The sequence below is a fragment of the Grus americana genome, chromosome 3 (assembly GCF_028858705.1).
Source record: "Grus americana isolate bGruAme1 chromosome 3, bGruAme1.mat, whole genome shotgun sequence".
Lineage (NCBI taxonomy): Eukaryota > Metazoa > Chordata > Aves > Gruiformes > Gruidae > Grus > Grus americana.
This window is the reverse complement of record NC_072854.1, coordinates 75,483,647-75,500,329: the sequence shown is the minus strand read 5'-3', so window position 1 is coordinate 75,500,329 and position 16,683 is coordinate 75,483,647. Positions and strand designations below refer to the sequence as shown.

General features: G+C 42.2%; 1 protein-coding gene across 1 annotated transcript in view; it reads left to right on the top strand.

Moving 5' to 3' along the window:
- The window catches only part of LOC129204553 (E3 ubiquitin-protein ligase parkin-like), a 405,002-nt gene that overhangs the window by 345,790 nt on the left and 42,529 nt on the right, over positions 1 to 16,683 (top strand). The window lies entirely within an intron of this gene.

The following is a 16,683-nucleotide window of genomic DNA, read 5'->3' as shown; positions in this document are numbered from 1 at the left end:
TTGGGTTGCTACAAAACTCAGGTGGTAGAAGCACCCCTTACCTTTAGTGCAGGTGCCTCCTCAGGAGCTTCCATCAGAAAATGGGAGAACTGGGTTCAAATACGCCTTTAGCCTGAGTTGGTTCATCTTTTCTGTGATTTAGATGAAAACCATAAAGATTGACTTGAGATATTTTTTTCAGTTGTGCCAATAGGTAGAAAATAATTCAAAACAATGCACAGAGAGAGATGGAGATGAGGGGGGAAAAAGGGCTGAGCTGCAGTCTTTAAAGCACTGCTTTAGAAGAAAAAGTATGAGAATTTGATACTAGATTATAGGAATATATCTTTGTTTCATTAAATTGTGTTATGCCACAAAAATGATCAGAGGGATGGAGCATACCTCCTATGAAGAAAGGCTGAGACAGTTGAGGTTGTTCAGCCCAGAGAAGAAAAGGCTCCAGGGAGACCTTATAGCAGCCTTCCAGTACTTCATTTTTTACAATGAGGGTTGTGAAACACTGGAACAGGTTGCCCAGAGCAGCTGTGGATGCCCCCTCCCTGGCAGTGTTCAAGGCCAGGTTTGGTGGGGCTTTGAACAATGTGGTCTAGTGGAGGGTGTCCCTGCCCATGGCAGGGGGGTTGGAACTAGATGCTCTTTGAGGTCCCTTCCAACCCAAACCAATCTATGATTCTGTGATTCAGAGACTGTTGCCTGTATATGCACTACCTTGATGGCAAAGGCAGAATCCTGAACTTTGCTTTCATGTCAGATTTCTAGAGGTCAGACCTTTAGAATTTACTGGACATGGCTACAGACAGTTTTTCTTTTAATTAATGCTTGTATGCTTCAAGGGATTTAGCATATCGTATAAGATTCAGAGAAAATTCGGTTATCATAATCCAAAACAGTTTCTTAGCGGGGGGATTTTCTGCTGTGAGAAGAGGTCCTGTACTATCTATCATGCATCACTGGAGCAGCAGTTTTATTTCAACAGCAGTTTTATTTCACGGGGTGAATGCTCCCTTATATTTATTTCCTGCTTATTTTTATTTTTTAGTGTTTTGGTCCCTTTTCCTGCTTTTTCTTAATTTCTTCCCAGGCTATTATACTAGCTGCTCTGACTGGCGTTTGCATGTTCAGATGTCTGCCTGCCAGCTGGGGGTTCTGTGTGATGGATGGGATCTCATAAAGCTTTCACTGACCTGCCTGGCACACCCTTAATTCTTTAACACTAGCTATGTGCTTGTGTAAAATTCTTGAAGAATTATCTTTTAATTTCTTTTGTCTGTATTAGCAAGATTGTGTTTGGGGAGAAAAACCCAAACAACTAAACCCTAAAAGCACTATGCTTGCTACGTAACCTTAAATGAATCTTGAAGGGCTCTGAATAATCCACATGATGCAGAGTTTCCTGTATTTTTGAATACCTAAAATAGAGGCATTCACCTGTGAATGCTGTGGTAGGTATGTAAAGTTTACAATTGTAGCACTCGGGGGAAAAAATAGCAAAGATGGCAATGTTGTTTAGCTTTTTAAAAAAAAAGTCTTTGATATCCTATTACCTTTCCTTTTGGAACATAGGAATATTGTTGCTGAAATTGATATGGCTTTGTCTTTCAGGGTTTCTGATTATATAGTCCATTTTTGATTTTACACATAGCAATCTATTTTCTTCAGGTACTGTAGTGCGTAATCTTGATTTTTACGGTTATATATAACTGCAATAACTGAAAAAATTGCTTGAACACCTGATGAAGTTAGTCTCTTGCTAGTGGCCCTTTTGCTTTAGACTTTTGTGTTGATTAGTTGAAAAACTTATTCTTAGTAAGAATGTGGACTGGATTCTATTTTTCTTTTTTTCCTTCATGCATGTATCCAGTATCCTCAGAGCATGGGTCTTTCCACATGAATGGGAAGGGAGAAACTTTGAACAAAATAAAAACAGTGGGAATAAGAGCACAGTCGATGATAGCACAGAGAGAGAAAGGGAATGGCTGAGGGCAATATCGTCTCTATAGATCTACCACAGCCTGAGAAGGTGATTTGACTGTTGTTTCTGGATGTGTTGTCTCACGGTGACTTAGGAAAGTGAATCGATGAGCTAATGGCTTCTGTAGGTATTGTCTATAATGGGAATGCTCTAGCTTCATCTCTCTGTCAAAAGATGTTTAAAAATACTTGTCAAAGACAAATATTTAAAATTGAATGATGTGACATGCAATTATCACATCTGAATTAAATTATTACTGTGGAATATTCATGAGGCTTGGATTTTAATTTTTTTTCATTTTACATCTCTGGTTTATTACCTTTGTTTAACTACAACTCAAGTTAATGCTAATTAGACACCTTGTAATTCAAATTACTAGCAAAATGCTAATTGTAGTCCTTGGCTTGAGTACTGGCTTATTTTAGATTTTGTATTTTTGTGTACTTGTTCATTTAGTTCATATATTTCCCATGCAGATGTAGGCTATGATTCACGTGAATTGCAGGACTGACCAGATCTTCTCTGACTAAAATATATGAAGTTGCTTAAATGTTTCTGTAGAACAAAACTTTTAGATTAAATTGGTTTTTTCCAGTTACAACTATGTTTCATGTTCAACATGAAAAAAATGCCTTCACACAGAAAATATGTCTTCCACTTACCCTGTTATGAAAGATTCTCTTTAAGGAAGGAAAAGTTAAGTGTAATCCCTATTTATTGTGAGTTACAGAATCACCAGCAGGTTTTCATACTGAATTTCAAATATGTTTAATGAATTTTAACCCTACAACCCAGTTATGGAGAGGTGAAAGACATGAGGATTTGCTACCAGATCCTGAAGGCGCTTCACTTCCAAATGGTGGACACTTTCTCGGAGCTCTCTGACTCAGAAGGCTTGACTCCTCGTGTGGTTAGGAATAGTTTATCCTTACGCTAATAACTTCTACTTTTTTTTTCCTCCCCACTTGTGCCAAGTCTGTCAGGGCCCCGAGGGCACAGAATGGGCCTCAGCAGGCTGGAGCAGCCCTGGCCTGGCAGCCCCCTTTCGCCCTGGGCAGAGCTGTACTGGGGGCCCTGGGGAGGCTGCCTCCTGCCGCACCGGCCCTGGTGGTGTCTGGGGAAGGGCGGCTTCACCAGGCCGCTCCTCACAGCCCAGAAAGTCCTGTGGGGCAAAATCCATGTGCTGCGGGCAGCTGCCATTTTAGAAAAAGCTGAGGTACAAATTAAGTTTTAGTCAGTTTACAGCTTGTTACTGTGACTTGGTGTTGCAAAGGATAGGAACAGAAACAGTATTTCGGGTAGGCTTTGAAAATAGCTTTTGCACTTTCTGTTTTCAGCTGAAAGCCCTTAAAACACAGACAAATATTTTTAACATAGAGAGTTGTAGCTCAAACAACTGTGAGTGTTCTCGCTCCTGTTGGGGTGTGCTCAGCTGAGCCCAGAAACGGGATGTGTCTCTGAGGTTTTGATTTCTCCTGTCTGTGGGCTCCTTCGGAGACCCCTGAAAAGTCACCACAGCAGTAACAGCAACTGCAGCCATAGGGCCCCCCCCCCTTTTTTTTTTTTCATAGATTAGAAATCATTAGTCTGACATTATTTGAATGGCATTTGGTCAGTGGTTTTAGAAGACTCTACATCTCCTTCTTTCAGTTAGGTGTCTCTCAAGACTAATGTTTAACTACATTCATCTCAACTAGTCAAGCAATAGCAGGACTTTTTCAGTTTCTCAGCTGTTGTACTGGAATTCTTTTTATTGTCTTCTTACTCCTTTTTGGTGGGGAAAGCCCACTGAAATAACTGTCCAAAAGCACATTTTTTGCTAAAATTGTTTGTGCTGGCAACATAGTGCACATTGTAAAATATTATTGATGAAGAGCTGACTCTGGAGACCTTTATCTTGGATGTCGTTGTATGAGCCTTCAGTATTTAGTTGAGATCAGTGGGATTACTCTTGCAAATCCTTGTCCTATAATACAATATGAAGGAAAAAAAAAAGACCAGAACTTATTAAAAACATCTTAGTAACAGGCTTTCTTTTTGTTTTGGTGTGGTTTTTCCTTTTTAAACAAAGATACCTGTAATAAGGAAGAAAAAGTAATGATCAATAAAATGACATGATGGAAATTATTTTTACTATACTTACCTGCATTTTCAGTTAGAGATGTGATTCTCTAATCTTTGATTTGAAATAGCTAGCATGCAGGAAGTCTTCCTAATTGCACAACTGTGAGCAGTTCAGCAAATTGTCAGCTACTTCATTTTGGAAGAGTTATAACTATTGACATAAAACTGACAATTTACTAATTAGGCTGGGTGCTCTGAAAGGAAAATTTCATCTCTAAGATACCACTATAAATCAAACCAGTAGGTTCAATCCCACAAAGACTTAAAACATGTGATTTACTCTACTTTGGTATTATTTCTCATATGAATAAAGCTATCCACGTGCTTTATTGATTGCTGTAATGACCAAAGTCAATAATAACCAAAAGGTTTCTTCTGATGGTTTCTTTAATGTGCTGTGTAGACAAAGCAGTTAACTTCAACCCTCCCATTCCTATTCCACAAACCCCTTTAAAAGTAGCCCCAGGACTAATTTAGTAGTCTTTTCTATACTGTACTCCCTGCTGTATGGGAGATTCCATGTCAAAGTTGGTCCATGGTCAACTGGTTAGTCTTACCCACAGTGAAGCGTGCAGTAGGAGACACTCTCACTGCTACTCTGGTATGATATGCAGAGTCACGTCATTCACAGTAATATTTATTAAAATGTGGAGTGTAGGAGAGAACTCCACTGTGTTATTAAATAAACTACGAGTTGCCTCTTACATCCATGTATCCTATCACCTGTGTTCTAGTCAGTTGGTATCAATCTTGGCAGAAATGTCAAAAGAAAAAATAGTTTGGGAACAAAAATTACCTTCTCACTGCTAGAAGTGGCCTTTGCAGGTCTGCGTAAACTGTGGGTAAGCTTTAATTACCTCTGCTTTTGCGATAAGCTTTGTGGCGAAGCAGAGGATTTTGATCGTAAGGTTGCCGATCTGGCAGTTTTTACCTCCAATAGATTATCTAACACAATAAAATTTCAACTATTGTAAATAGTACATCTGTAAAAAGGCTAGCAAGCACTTCCTGGCAAAGTCAGTAGTAATCTCTTTTTATAAACTTTATTTTTACCTTCCTTCTCTGGATGCTGTTAGACTGTGCTTTGGGAATTTGGAGAAATGCATTTTGTGCAAAACTGGATATTGCTGTTCATAGTTTTACTTAGGAACAAAATAATGATGTCTATATATCTGAGCATTCAGTAGAAATCTAGCAAGTGTCTTATAACATAGTCTAGTTCTATTCATAATTGTCAAGATAAAAAATGCTGAAATAAATATGGAACTTTACATGAATGTTGCTATTCAAATAGATTTAATTCTTCTGAATTGAAATGAGATCTCCAATTTCTTTGCTATTAGAAACGTGCCATATGAATCTTTTCTGCTGAGTCTAATTGAGTATTGCTCACATAACAGCTAGATTTTTCTTAGTAGGTGCTTCAAAAGATGATCACATTGCTCTCCTAAATTAAGCCTGTTAACTTATAAAATATGGATCGGTGTATCTAAAAGTCTTAATTTTTCAACTCCATTGCTGCACTAATAAAATAGAATGAAAGCTTTTATTTGAATGTATTGTATCCATACTATGCTCAGAAGAAATAATCTAGCATTCAACAATTCCCCTGTAATGACAAGTGTGGAATATGATGAGAAAATCATGTTCCACGTTAGGGATGCTGAGAAAAAGTATGAATGCACTGGTTTACCAATAGTAACATCAGACTTAATCCCAGTTTGTCTATACAAGAAAAAGCCCTGTTCGTTCTTCCTTCTCACAGACTCTAGACTTTGCCCAGTTCCTTGGGGATTTATCACTTGCTGACCCTTCTCCAGCCTTACCCATCTGTTCAGAGACATTCATGAGCCTCCAGGATCTGACTATCTGCAGTTGTCTTGCAAGTCACTTGCTCTGAAATATTACAGAGGTAGCATAATAAAAATAAAAGTCTTGGAATGTGCTAGATTTTAGAGAAGCAGACAAGCTTTAGTCAGGTGGTGCTGAAGGAAGCAGCTCTGATTATTTAGTAAAAATGTCTATGCTGTTGTAGGAAAATGTGCGTTCCCTTATACAATTATTTTTCTAGGCTGAAGTGCTTGTATTGTGAAAGTGAGCTCAAACTTGCATTGAGAAGAGTAGACCAAAACAACAGTAAAAAGATTTTATCATCCCTGCTAAGACAGGTTAGGTTTGTGACAGTAGGTGGAATCTATTGCTGTTCATGTAATATTCGTTGCCTGTGTTAAGCTGTGTTTTCATATGTATGTTTACTGTCAGAATACATCTTGGTTCCTCCTATGTCTGGGGGACAGAGTCGACTGTGCGTACTGGCACTGGAAGCAGTGAATTGTGGTAGCTTGGCGTGGATACCCATTAGAGTGGCAAAAAGGAAAGACATTTTCATTAAGTAATCCTGCCAATCTGGGGACCCTTTTTTTTTTTATTTCCTCAAGATACTAAAATCATGTTGATGGGTCACCATGCAATGGTTAGCTCTTCAAATACTCTCATGTAGACAGATCAATAGCCATCACTTCGCAGAGGAGTCTTGAGTGCTTGCATGGTTTGCATTAGATTTAGCAGTTTTTCAGTGGCTTGTATGCTGATTTTTAATTTTTTTTTAAACTCTCTCAAGTACCTGAAATTATTTCTTACATTATTTTAAAAATCCTTCTGCATTAATACTTGTCCCTTGGTTGGGTCATTTGCTCAACATTTTAATGATTTATGTCTCTCATGTAGATATTAGCAGGTACAAAGATGTGTTTTAATGATATTCTGCTGCATATTGTTCACTGGGGGAGAATATAAAGCAGGGAAAATAAAAAGCATTGAATACATGGCTAGTTTCCAGCCTTTTAAATGATTCAAATTCTTTGAATCACTGGTTTCTATTGCTAACCTCTGTTTCTAACCTTTCCCTGACTTCACAGGTCAACAGTTCTGTCAGCAACTGCATTTTGAATAATTTGTCATCTGAGATCTATAGGTACTATTTCTGTTATCAGAGATATTTTAACACTTTTTAAGTGGTCGTTGACCAAAATTGTTATGACTTTACAATACAAAATCAGATCTGGGCTACTGGATGGAAAGTACGCTGAGAATAGAGTGTGCTAGCTGCTGTACTGGGCACCAGTACAACATACTGGTGGAATGTACACAAGTTTCCAGTACTTCCCTCATACATTGAAAAAACACCTGAGTCCTCCCTGTTCTTCACACACTGAAGATGAGCTTCAGTTCAAATTTAATATGCCAATTGCCAACTTTTTCCCCTCAAAAAGGGAAAGGAAAAGGAAAACTGCCATACACCCAAAGTGTAAAAATTTCCAAACCTGGTTACTTGGGAAATACTCAACATTTGACGAGACTTTGTCTATTCAATGATATACTGGTGTTCCTTCTATTTCTTTATTCTCTCATTTTCCTTTTTATACACCAGAAAAGCCTCCTCTGATACATGCATTTTAATGCATAGCTTTCTCTGAGCCATTTGGCTGTGTACAAGAGGGGCAGTTGCTTTAATCTTGCAATCAGAAGGCTTTGTTCTTCTCACAGTGTGTTCTTGATTAATGCAAACTAATAATTACAAACACTACAGTGTGCAGTGTTACAACACCACAGTGATTGGCTGGCCTGCGCTTTGACAGGCTTTTCTTAGACTCAAGAAAGAATGACACAAAAATTGCATTTCAAAATGTTTATCTCACCAGAATTCCTAATTTTATTTTGACACAATTATAGCAATGACATTTAATAGTGCTGTTGCTAAAGAAACATTAACACTTTGAATGCTCAGTATTTTTCAAGGAGAAATGTCTTTTCTTGCTAATTTTTTTGAAGGTAGAAAACTAAAATTCTCAAGCACACTAAATCTTTTGGAAGTGTATTATGTTATCATTAATAATGACCCTGAAGAATGCCAAGCACAGATATGGGAAAGGATAGTTTTCCCCTTCTTACAAGTTTTGGAAAGTGAGACATAGAATTTTGTAGGTGTTTTTTGTTTGGGGTTTATCTTTTGTTGCTCCTCCTCTCTCCCCTCCTTCCCCCCCCCCCCCCCCCCCCCCCCGCCAGATAGGTACAAGCTCAAGGTATTCTTCCAGTCCATCTTGGACTTTTGCTGCCAGGTTAATTTCTCTCTTAAGAATTTGATCTAACTCTTGCTAGAACAAAGAGAAAATGCTGTTGACTTAAAGCTGGGTCTGGTTAATGTTATCAGCAGTTAAATGCATCTGAGTTTCTTCTGGGCTTTACGCTCATCACCAAAGTTAAGTAAAGTCTTGAAGAAGGTGGGGTTTTTTATGAAGGAAAAAGAGGAAATTGTTAGCTGCAGTGTGAGTGAACAGCTGAGTAGTCGCTGATAGAGTGGGACTGTGCTACTAGTTCCCTGCATATATGCTTTTAGCATGCCTTAAGTGGAAGATGACATTTTTATTTGAAGCAGAGAGCCGCTTCACGCAGAAAGTACTCTTGTGTGCATGAGAAATGTCGTGAGGAAATTATTGCAGAGAGTGAGAGCACTGTAAGTTCATACCATGCCATATAGCATGCTAGCTTTTCCTTCTACATAAGACCTTAAAAGGTGACCACAAAATTCATACAACCATTGTTACTATTAATAAATAAAAGGATATTGCTATATTAAGCATATTTGGACCTGATCCAGTGCTGTTTGTAGTAGTTGAATTCTAACTAACAGTACTCGATATTGGGTCAATTCCTTTCTGTTCTAGTTTCTTTAAGGATGCGTTCTTGATTATATTTTGCAAATCAGCTGCTTGTTTCTCAGCTCCTATAAGACTGTGGTGTAATCAATATAGTGACGCTGTTTCTGTTTCAAATCCATTTTAAATATGTACCTTCTAGAATCTCACTCAACCTTATAAATGGTCCTATGCATGTTTTATTTCTCACTTAAGAATTACTATGCCTTCTTACTTTTTTTTGGTGATTATGGACCTAGACCTGCAAACTACTGAATACTGAAGTTTTCTCCTGAAATAACTTAAATGAGGTTAAAGGATTAATTTCTCTAAAGAGTTTACCTTTAAATACTATCTTCTTATGAAATCAAGATAATTAGTACCGGAGTTGATAGCATATACCTGTGAAACTGCTTCTATGAGACTGTCTTAAATTATCTTATTGTGTAGCAATCTTGTGGTTTTTGTGTGTATACTAGCATAGCATCATTAACTTTGAAAGTCTCATATTAATCATGCAGGGATGAAGTAAGAGAAAGATTTACTGTTGTGTTATTATCAGGATCAGGAAAAAGTGATTGTGCTTGGGGTTTGGCTGGGGTTTTCTAATGAGTGTTCCTCCTTGCCCCAAAATTTTATAAATCACACTTACTTCTTATTTCTCACCCTTTCTTTCTAGTGTTGTCTTCCCGAGTATCAATTATGCAATGATTGTCCAAAGATATACAAACCTACAGAATTTCCCTAAATTGGAAAAATAAATAGTCTAATAAATCTATACTAACAAATTTGTGAATATGAAGAAAATGGGATAGTGTTAAATAAGACTAACAAGTTAACACTTCCTTGTCTTTAAGTCAGTGATTTACACAGTATCCTTATGGAGTGAAATTCTAGGCCTGAAAAGGTGGGGCGGGGGGGGGGGGGATAGAAGGCTCCCATTAACAGCCACTTGGCCAGATGATGATAGTGAGTCTACCGTGCTGGGGAATATCAAAAGCTTGAAAGTGAAAGTGTAGGAAAAACAATGATAGTGGAATATTTAAATTGTTTTCATGTAAGTTGGGTAAGTATCATGTCAAACCATGATCCCAACAGGAAACTTTTAGAAGCTGTCAGGTTGTGTTATGGAAAAGTTGATCAAAGAACCTGCAAGAGAAGGTAATGCAGAGGACCTGGTTTATAATGTTAGTAACAAAGACCTAATCTTTAACAATGACTGTAATGTATTTACGTTCAGCAACTTCCAAAAATCTGAGAAAGTATTGTGCTTAATTTTAAAAAAGAGAAGCTACATAAAGGTAAAGGTGCTTGTTGAGAAGAAGGTAAGAAGGGGCAGCTAAAAAGAGTTAACTCTTTGGAGGAGAAGCAGAAATTATACTGGAGTCAAAGATAACATGCACAGAAATTTAAGGAGGACTGAATGGAAACTAGTATGACTAAATTGTAGGAGTAGAAATAAAAAAGGAGGTTATTAGAATCAAGGATGCATCTTTCAGAAAAATGAGTAATGAGAGAAATTAAAACAAAGAAAAACCAAACCAGCAAAGAAAAACAAATTCATAATTCCAGCATCTTAAATATAGAAATTCAACTGGGCAAGCAAAAAAAGTTTACAACTTGCAAACAGCAGAAAACTGTTACTGAGTAATTTTAAATAATGAATTCAAGTTGTTTGGTTTTTTTCACAATTTCAAAAAAGTTTTATTACTTTATGCTAACTACACTATACTGCAGCTGTTCTTCCCAGAGTCCTATCTATCAGTAGTCACCCCTGTGTCTGCCTGCAATACAATTTACACCTGTTCAAACTTTCTTTTTTAATGATCTCAAATGCCAGCACTCAGCTATGGCAGTGAAGAACAGGACTCAGTGCAGACTGATCTGTTTTACCCAAATTTTCAGGTAGGCTGGATTAAGCTTTTATAACTTTGAACTGACTTAGTAGTAGGAACTTAGCTATCTCAGCCGTGTCTGCACTGTGCTGAAGAAATGCCTCCTATGGAAGTAAAGAGGAGATGGATCTAGATGTGATACTGGATTACTTTGCAATCCAATCATGATTTAAATAGGCACTAATTTCACAAGAATCATAGAATATTCTGAGTTGGAAGGGACCTGTAAGGATCATTGAGTCCAACTCCTGGCTCCCCACAGGACCAGCCGAATCAGAGCATGTGACTGAGAGCATTGTATAGATGCTTCTTGAACTCAGTCAGGCTCACTGCTGTGACCACTTCCCTGGGGAGCCTGTTCCAGTGCCTGAACACCCTCTCAGTGAAGAACCTTTTCCTGATATCCAACCTAAACCTCCCCCATTGCAGCTTCATGCCATTCCCTCGGGTTCTATCACTGGTCACCAGAGGAAGATCGGCGCCTGCCCCTTTGCTCCCCCTTGTGAGGAAGCTGTAGGCTGCAATGAGGTCTCCCCTCAGCCTCCTCTAGGCTGAACAAACCAAGGGACTTCAGCCTCTCCTCATACATCTTCCCCTCTAGACGCTTCACCATCGTTGTTGCCCTCCTTTGGACACTCTCCAATAGTTTTATGTCCTTTTTGTACTGTGGAGCCCAAAACTGCACACAGTACTCATGGTGAGGCTGCACCTGCTCACAGTGGGACAATCATTTCCCTAGACCGGCTAGCAATGCCATGCTTGATACAGCCCAAGATACGGTTGGCCTTCCTGGCAGCCTGGGCACACTGTTGTCTCCTGTTCAACTTGCTGTTGACCAAGACCCTCAAGTCCCTTTCAGCATGGCTGGTCTCCAGCGTCTCATCACCCAGTCTGTACGTATAGCCAGGTGCAGAATCTGGCACTTGCCCTTGTTAAACCTCATGTGGTTGGTGATTGTCCAGTTCTCCAATCTGTCCAGATCTCTCTGCAAGGCCTCTCTACCCTCGACAGAATCGACAGCTCCTCCCAATTTGGTGTCATCTGCAGACTTGTTCACAACACCTTCTAGTCCTACATCCAAGTTGTTTATGAAAACATTAAAAAGAACTGGCCCTAAAATTGAGCCGTGGAGAACCCCACTAATGACTGGCTGCCAGCCTGATGTAACCCCATTTACCATAACTCTTTGAGTCTGACCTGTCAGCCAGTTGCTCACCTGTTGCACTATGTTTTCATCAAGCTGTGTGCTGGACATTTTGTCCAGAAGGATACTGTGAGAGACAGTATCGAAAGCTTTACTGAAATCTAAAAAAATGACATCAGCTGGCTTCCCTTGGCCAACTGGATGGGTGACTGTGTTGGGTTTGCGTGGCAGGGTTTTGGTAGCGGGGGGGCTACAGGGGTGGCTTCTGTGAGAAGCTGCTAGAAGCTCCCCCTGTGTCTGACAGAGCCAATGCCAGCCGGCTCCAAGACGGGCCCGCCGCTGGCCGAGGCCAAGCCAATCAGCGCCTCTGTGATAACATATTTAAGAAGTAGAAAAACACTTAGAGGGGGAGAGCTTTTGCAGCCGGAGAGAGGAGTGAGAAGATGTAAGAAACTCTGCAGACACCAAGGTCAGTGAAGATGGAGGGGGAGGAGGAGCTCCAGGCGCCGGAGCAGAGATCCCCCTGCAGCCCGTGGTGAAGGCCATGGTGAAGCAGGCTGTCCCCCTGCAGCCCATGGAGGAAGGATGAGGGGGTGTAGCGATTCCACCTGCAGCCTGTGGAGGACCCCACGCCGGAGCAGGTGGAGGCACCTGAAGGAGGCTGCGGCCCGTGGGAAGCCCACGCTGGAGCAAGTTCCAGGCCGGACCGGTGGACCCGTGAAGAGGGGAACCCACGCCAGGGCAGGTTTGCTGGCAGGACTTGTGACCCCGTGGGGGACCCCACGCTGGAGCAGTTTGCTCCTGAAGGTCTGCACCCCGTGAGAGGGACTCCATGCTGGAGCAGGGGAACGATGAGAGGAGTCCTCCCCCTGAGGATGAAGAAGCGGCAGAAACACCGTGAGATGAACTGACCGTAACCCCCATTCCCCGTCCCCCTGTGCCGCTGAGGGGAGGGAAGGTTGAAGCCGGGAGTGAAGTTGAGCCCGGGAAGATGGGAGGGGTGGGGGCAAGTGTTTTAAGAGTTGATTTTATTTTCTCATTCCTCTACTCTGTTTTGCCTAGTAATAAATTAGATGAATTCCCTCTCTAAGTTTGGTCTGTTTTGCTCGTGCCAATAATTAGTGAGTGATCTCTCCCTGTCCTTATCTCAACCTGCAAGCATTTCGTTATGCTTTTTCTCCCCTGTTTAGTGAATGAGGGGAGTGAGAGAGTGGCTCTGGTGGGCACCTGGCCCCCAGCCAGGCTCAACCCACCACAGTCTTTTTGGCGCCCAACGTGGGGCAGGAGAAAATCGAGATAAGGACAGTAATTGGAAGAGGTAACGAGCAAAACATTGACTGAACATAGATTGAGAGTGAAATAGTGGTGAAGGGACGAGAGGTGGATTCTGTGTGTATTGTCTACTCTTGTTTAGTGTTGTGATAGTGTTGCTTTGATTCTGGTGGGGGGAATTTTTTTCCTTTTTCCTTGTTGATGTGATTAGTGTGTGTGTAGTTTTTCTGTTGAATGTATGTTTTAATAATTCTTAAATATGTGATTCACAGAGGCGAGGGGTGGAATGTGTTGGGTTTGCGTGGCAGGGTTTTGGTAGCGGGGGGGCTACAGGGGTGGCTTCTGTGAGAAGCTGCTAGAAGCTCCCCCTGTGTCTGACAGAGCCAATGCCAGCCGGCTCCAAGACGGGCCCGCCGCTGGCCGAGGCCAAGCCAATCAGCGCCTCTGTGATAACATATTTAAGAAGTAGAAAAACACTTAGAGGGGGAGAGCTTTTGCAGCTGGAGAGAGGAGTGAGAAGATGTAAGAAACTCTGCAGACACCAAGGTCAGTGAAGATGGAGGGGGAGGAGGAGCTCCAGGCGCCGGAGCAGAGATCCCCCTGCAGCCCGTGGTGAAGGCCATGGTGAAGCAGGCTGTCCCCCTGCAGCCCATGGAGGAAGGATGAGGGGGTGTAGCGATTCCACCTGCAGCCCGTGGAGGACCCCACGCCGGAGCAGGTGGAGGCACCTGAAGGAGGCTGCGGCCCGTGGGAAGCCCACGCTGGAGCAAGTTCCAGGCCGGACCGGTGGACCCGTGAAGAGGGGAACCCACGCCAGGGCAGGTTTGCTGGCAGGACTTGTGACCCCGTGGGGGACCCCACGCTGGAGCAGTTTGCTCCTGAAGGTCTGCACCCCATGAGAGGGACTCCATGCTGGAGCAGGGGAACGATGAGAGGAGTCCTCCCCCTGAGGATGAAGAAGCAGCAGAAACACCGTGTGCTGAACTGACCATAACCCCCATTCCCCATCCCCCTGTGCCGCTGAGGGGAGGGAAGGTTGAAGCCGGGAGTGAAGTTGAGCCTGGGAAGATGGGAGGGGTGGGGGGAGGTGTTTTAAGAGTTGATTTTATTTTCTCATTCCTCTACTCTGTTTTGCCTAGTAATAAATTAGATGAATTCCCTCTCTAAGTTCGGTCTGTTTTGCTCGTGACGATAATTAGTGAGTGATCTCTCCCTGTCCTTATCTCGACCTACAAGCATTTCGTTATGCCTTTTCTCCCCTGTTTAGTGAATGAGGGGAGTGAGAGAGCGGCTCTGGTGGGCACCACCCCTTGTCATAAAAGGGAACTAAGTTTGTTAAACAGGCCCTTCCTCTCATGAACCCATGTTGGCTGTGACCAATGACTGTGGTGTCCTTCAGGTGTTTTTCGATAATTCCCAGCATAATTTTCTTCATAATTTTACCAGGCACTGAAGTGAGACTGACAGGCCTGTAACTACCAGGGTCTTCTTTCTTGCCCTTCTTGAAGACTGGAACAACGTTTGCCAGCCTGCAGTCAACTGGGACCTCTCCAGATTCCCAAGACTGTTGAAAAATAGAGAGAGGTCTCGCAATGATGTCAGCCAGCTCTCTGAGCACCCTGGGATGAATCCCATCAGGCCCCATGGACTTGTATGCATCCAGGTGGAGCAGCAAGTTCTGCACAAGCCTGGGGTCAGCTGGGAGTTTATCGTTACTGCAGTCATGGCCCTCCAACTTGGGGCAACTGGGGTCTCAGAGCCCGTCATCAGTGTTGAAGACAGAGGTGAAGAAGGCATTTAAACGTCTCTGCTTTATCTATGTCCCTGTCTGTAAGGTGACCGTTCTCATTGAGTAATGAGCCAATATTCTCTCTGGTCCTCCTTTTGTTATTAACTTAAAAAAGCCCTTTTAATTGTCCCCTACAGTACTGGCCAGCTTCAGCTCTATCTGAGCTTTGGCCACACAAATTTTCTCCCTACAAAGGCAAGTAGCATCCCTGTAGTCCTCCCATGTTGCCTGACCCTGCTTTCAGTGGCCATACACTTTCTTCTTCTGCCTAAGCTCTAGAAGATCCTTGTTCAGCCAAGCTGGCCTTCTGCCCCACCTGCATGACTTGTGGTATTTTGGAGTCGCCTGTTCCTAAGCTCTTAGGAGGTGGACCTTAAAAAGTGACCAGCACTGATGGACCCCGATGCCTTCAAGAGCAGTTTCCCAGGGGACCTGACCAACTAGTTTCCTGAGCAGCCTGAAGTCTGCTCTCCCCATATCCAGGGTTGAAGTTTTGGTGGCAGTTTTCTTCCTATTGTCAAAGATTTTAAATTCTACCACTTCATGGTCACTATGGCCAAGATAGCCACCAATTGCCACGTCCCCCATGAGACCATGTCTGTTCATGAGTAACAGATCTAGGAGGGCACCTTTCCTCATTGGCTCCTTTAATACCTGTACCAGGAAGTTGTCATTGAGGTGTTTCAGGAAACTCCTGGACCTGCTGGTATCAGCTGTGTGGTGTTCCCAGTTGACATCTGGCAAGTTGAAGTCCCCCATAAGGACAAGGGCAGTTGATCTGGAGGCATCTCTTAGTTCCTTAAAGAATAATTCATAGGTGGTGTCGTTCTGGCTGTGTGGCCTATAGTAGACTTCCACAACGACATCCCCCTTATTTGCTTGTCCCTTAATCCTTACCCAGAGGCAACTGTGTCGTTGCCGACTGACAGCTCCGTACAGTCCAGCCCCTCTGTTAATAGAGCACTATCCCCCCACCTCTCCTGCCCTGCCTGTCTCTTCTGAAGATCCATCACAGCACACCAGTCACAGGACTCTTCCCACCAGGTTTCACTTATGCCAATGATGTCATGGGACTGAGCCAAGGCTTCTAGCTCTTCTTGCTTGTTCCTCGTGCTGCATGCATGGGTATAGAAGCATTTCAGATGTGCTTCCACATACTCAGCACCTCGTGGAGCAGACTGAAGAATCTTACTAGCACACAGCCCCTCTGATTGTGGCCCACCTTCCTGTAGCTTGTCACTGGTGATGTAGTTACAATTCAGCTGGGCTATTGGTCTAACCCCCATCTCTGACATGGTGCCCCTAGGCTCATCTCTAGCAAGCCTGGTTCTATCCCCTTCCCCCTTCAGATCTGGTTTAAAGCCCTCTCCATGAGCCCTGCCAACTCCTGGTCTAGAATCCTTTTCCTCCTTTGAGACAGACCCCATCTGTCACCAGTTTAATGCAGTTAAACCTCTTGGCTGCCATAGTTTTTCTTCTGGGTGAAGTTTTCCTGTTATTCCTGAGTAGTGACACTATCCCAAACACTGAATAATCCAAGTAGCAAATATTTTAATTATTGATACCTTCTTAGTTGTCTATTTCTACTATGTATGTGGATATCTGTAAGCTTCATATCTATTTCTCAGATGAATTTTTATTGTCTATAAAATAAATATCAGTTGGTGTGAGATTAATGTTAAAAGAGAAGACTTGCACTAGCATCATGTAAATTTTTTATGTGCTGGGAAATATTTTTATAAATGTTCCTATATATGGTATATATAATCTTCTTTGATAGACCATCCTGTTGA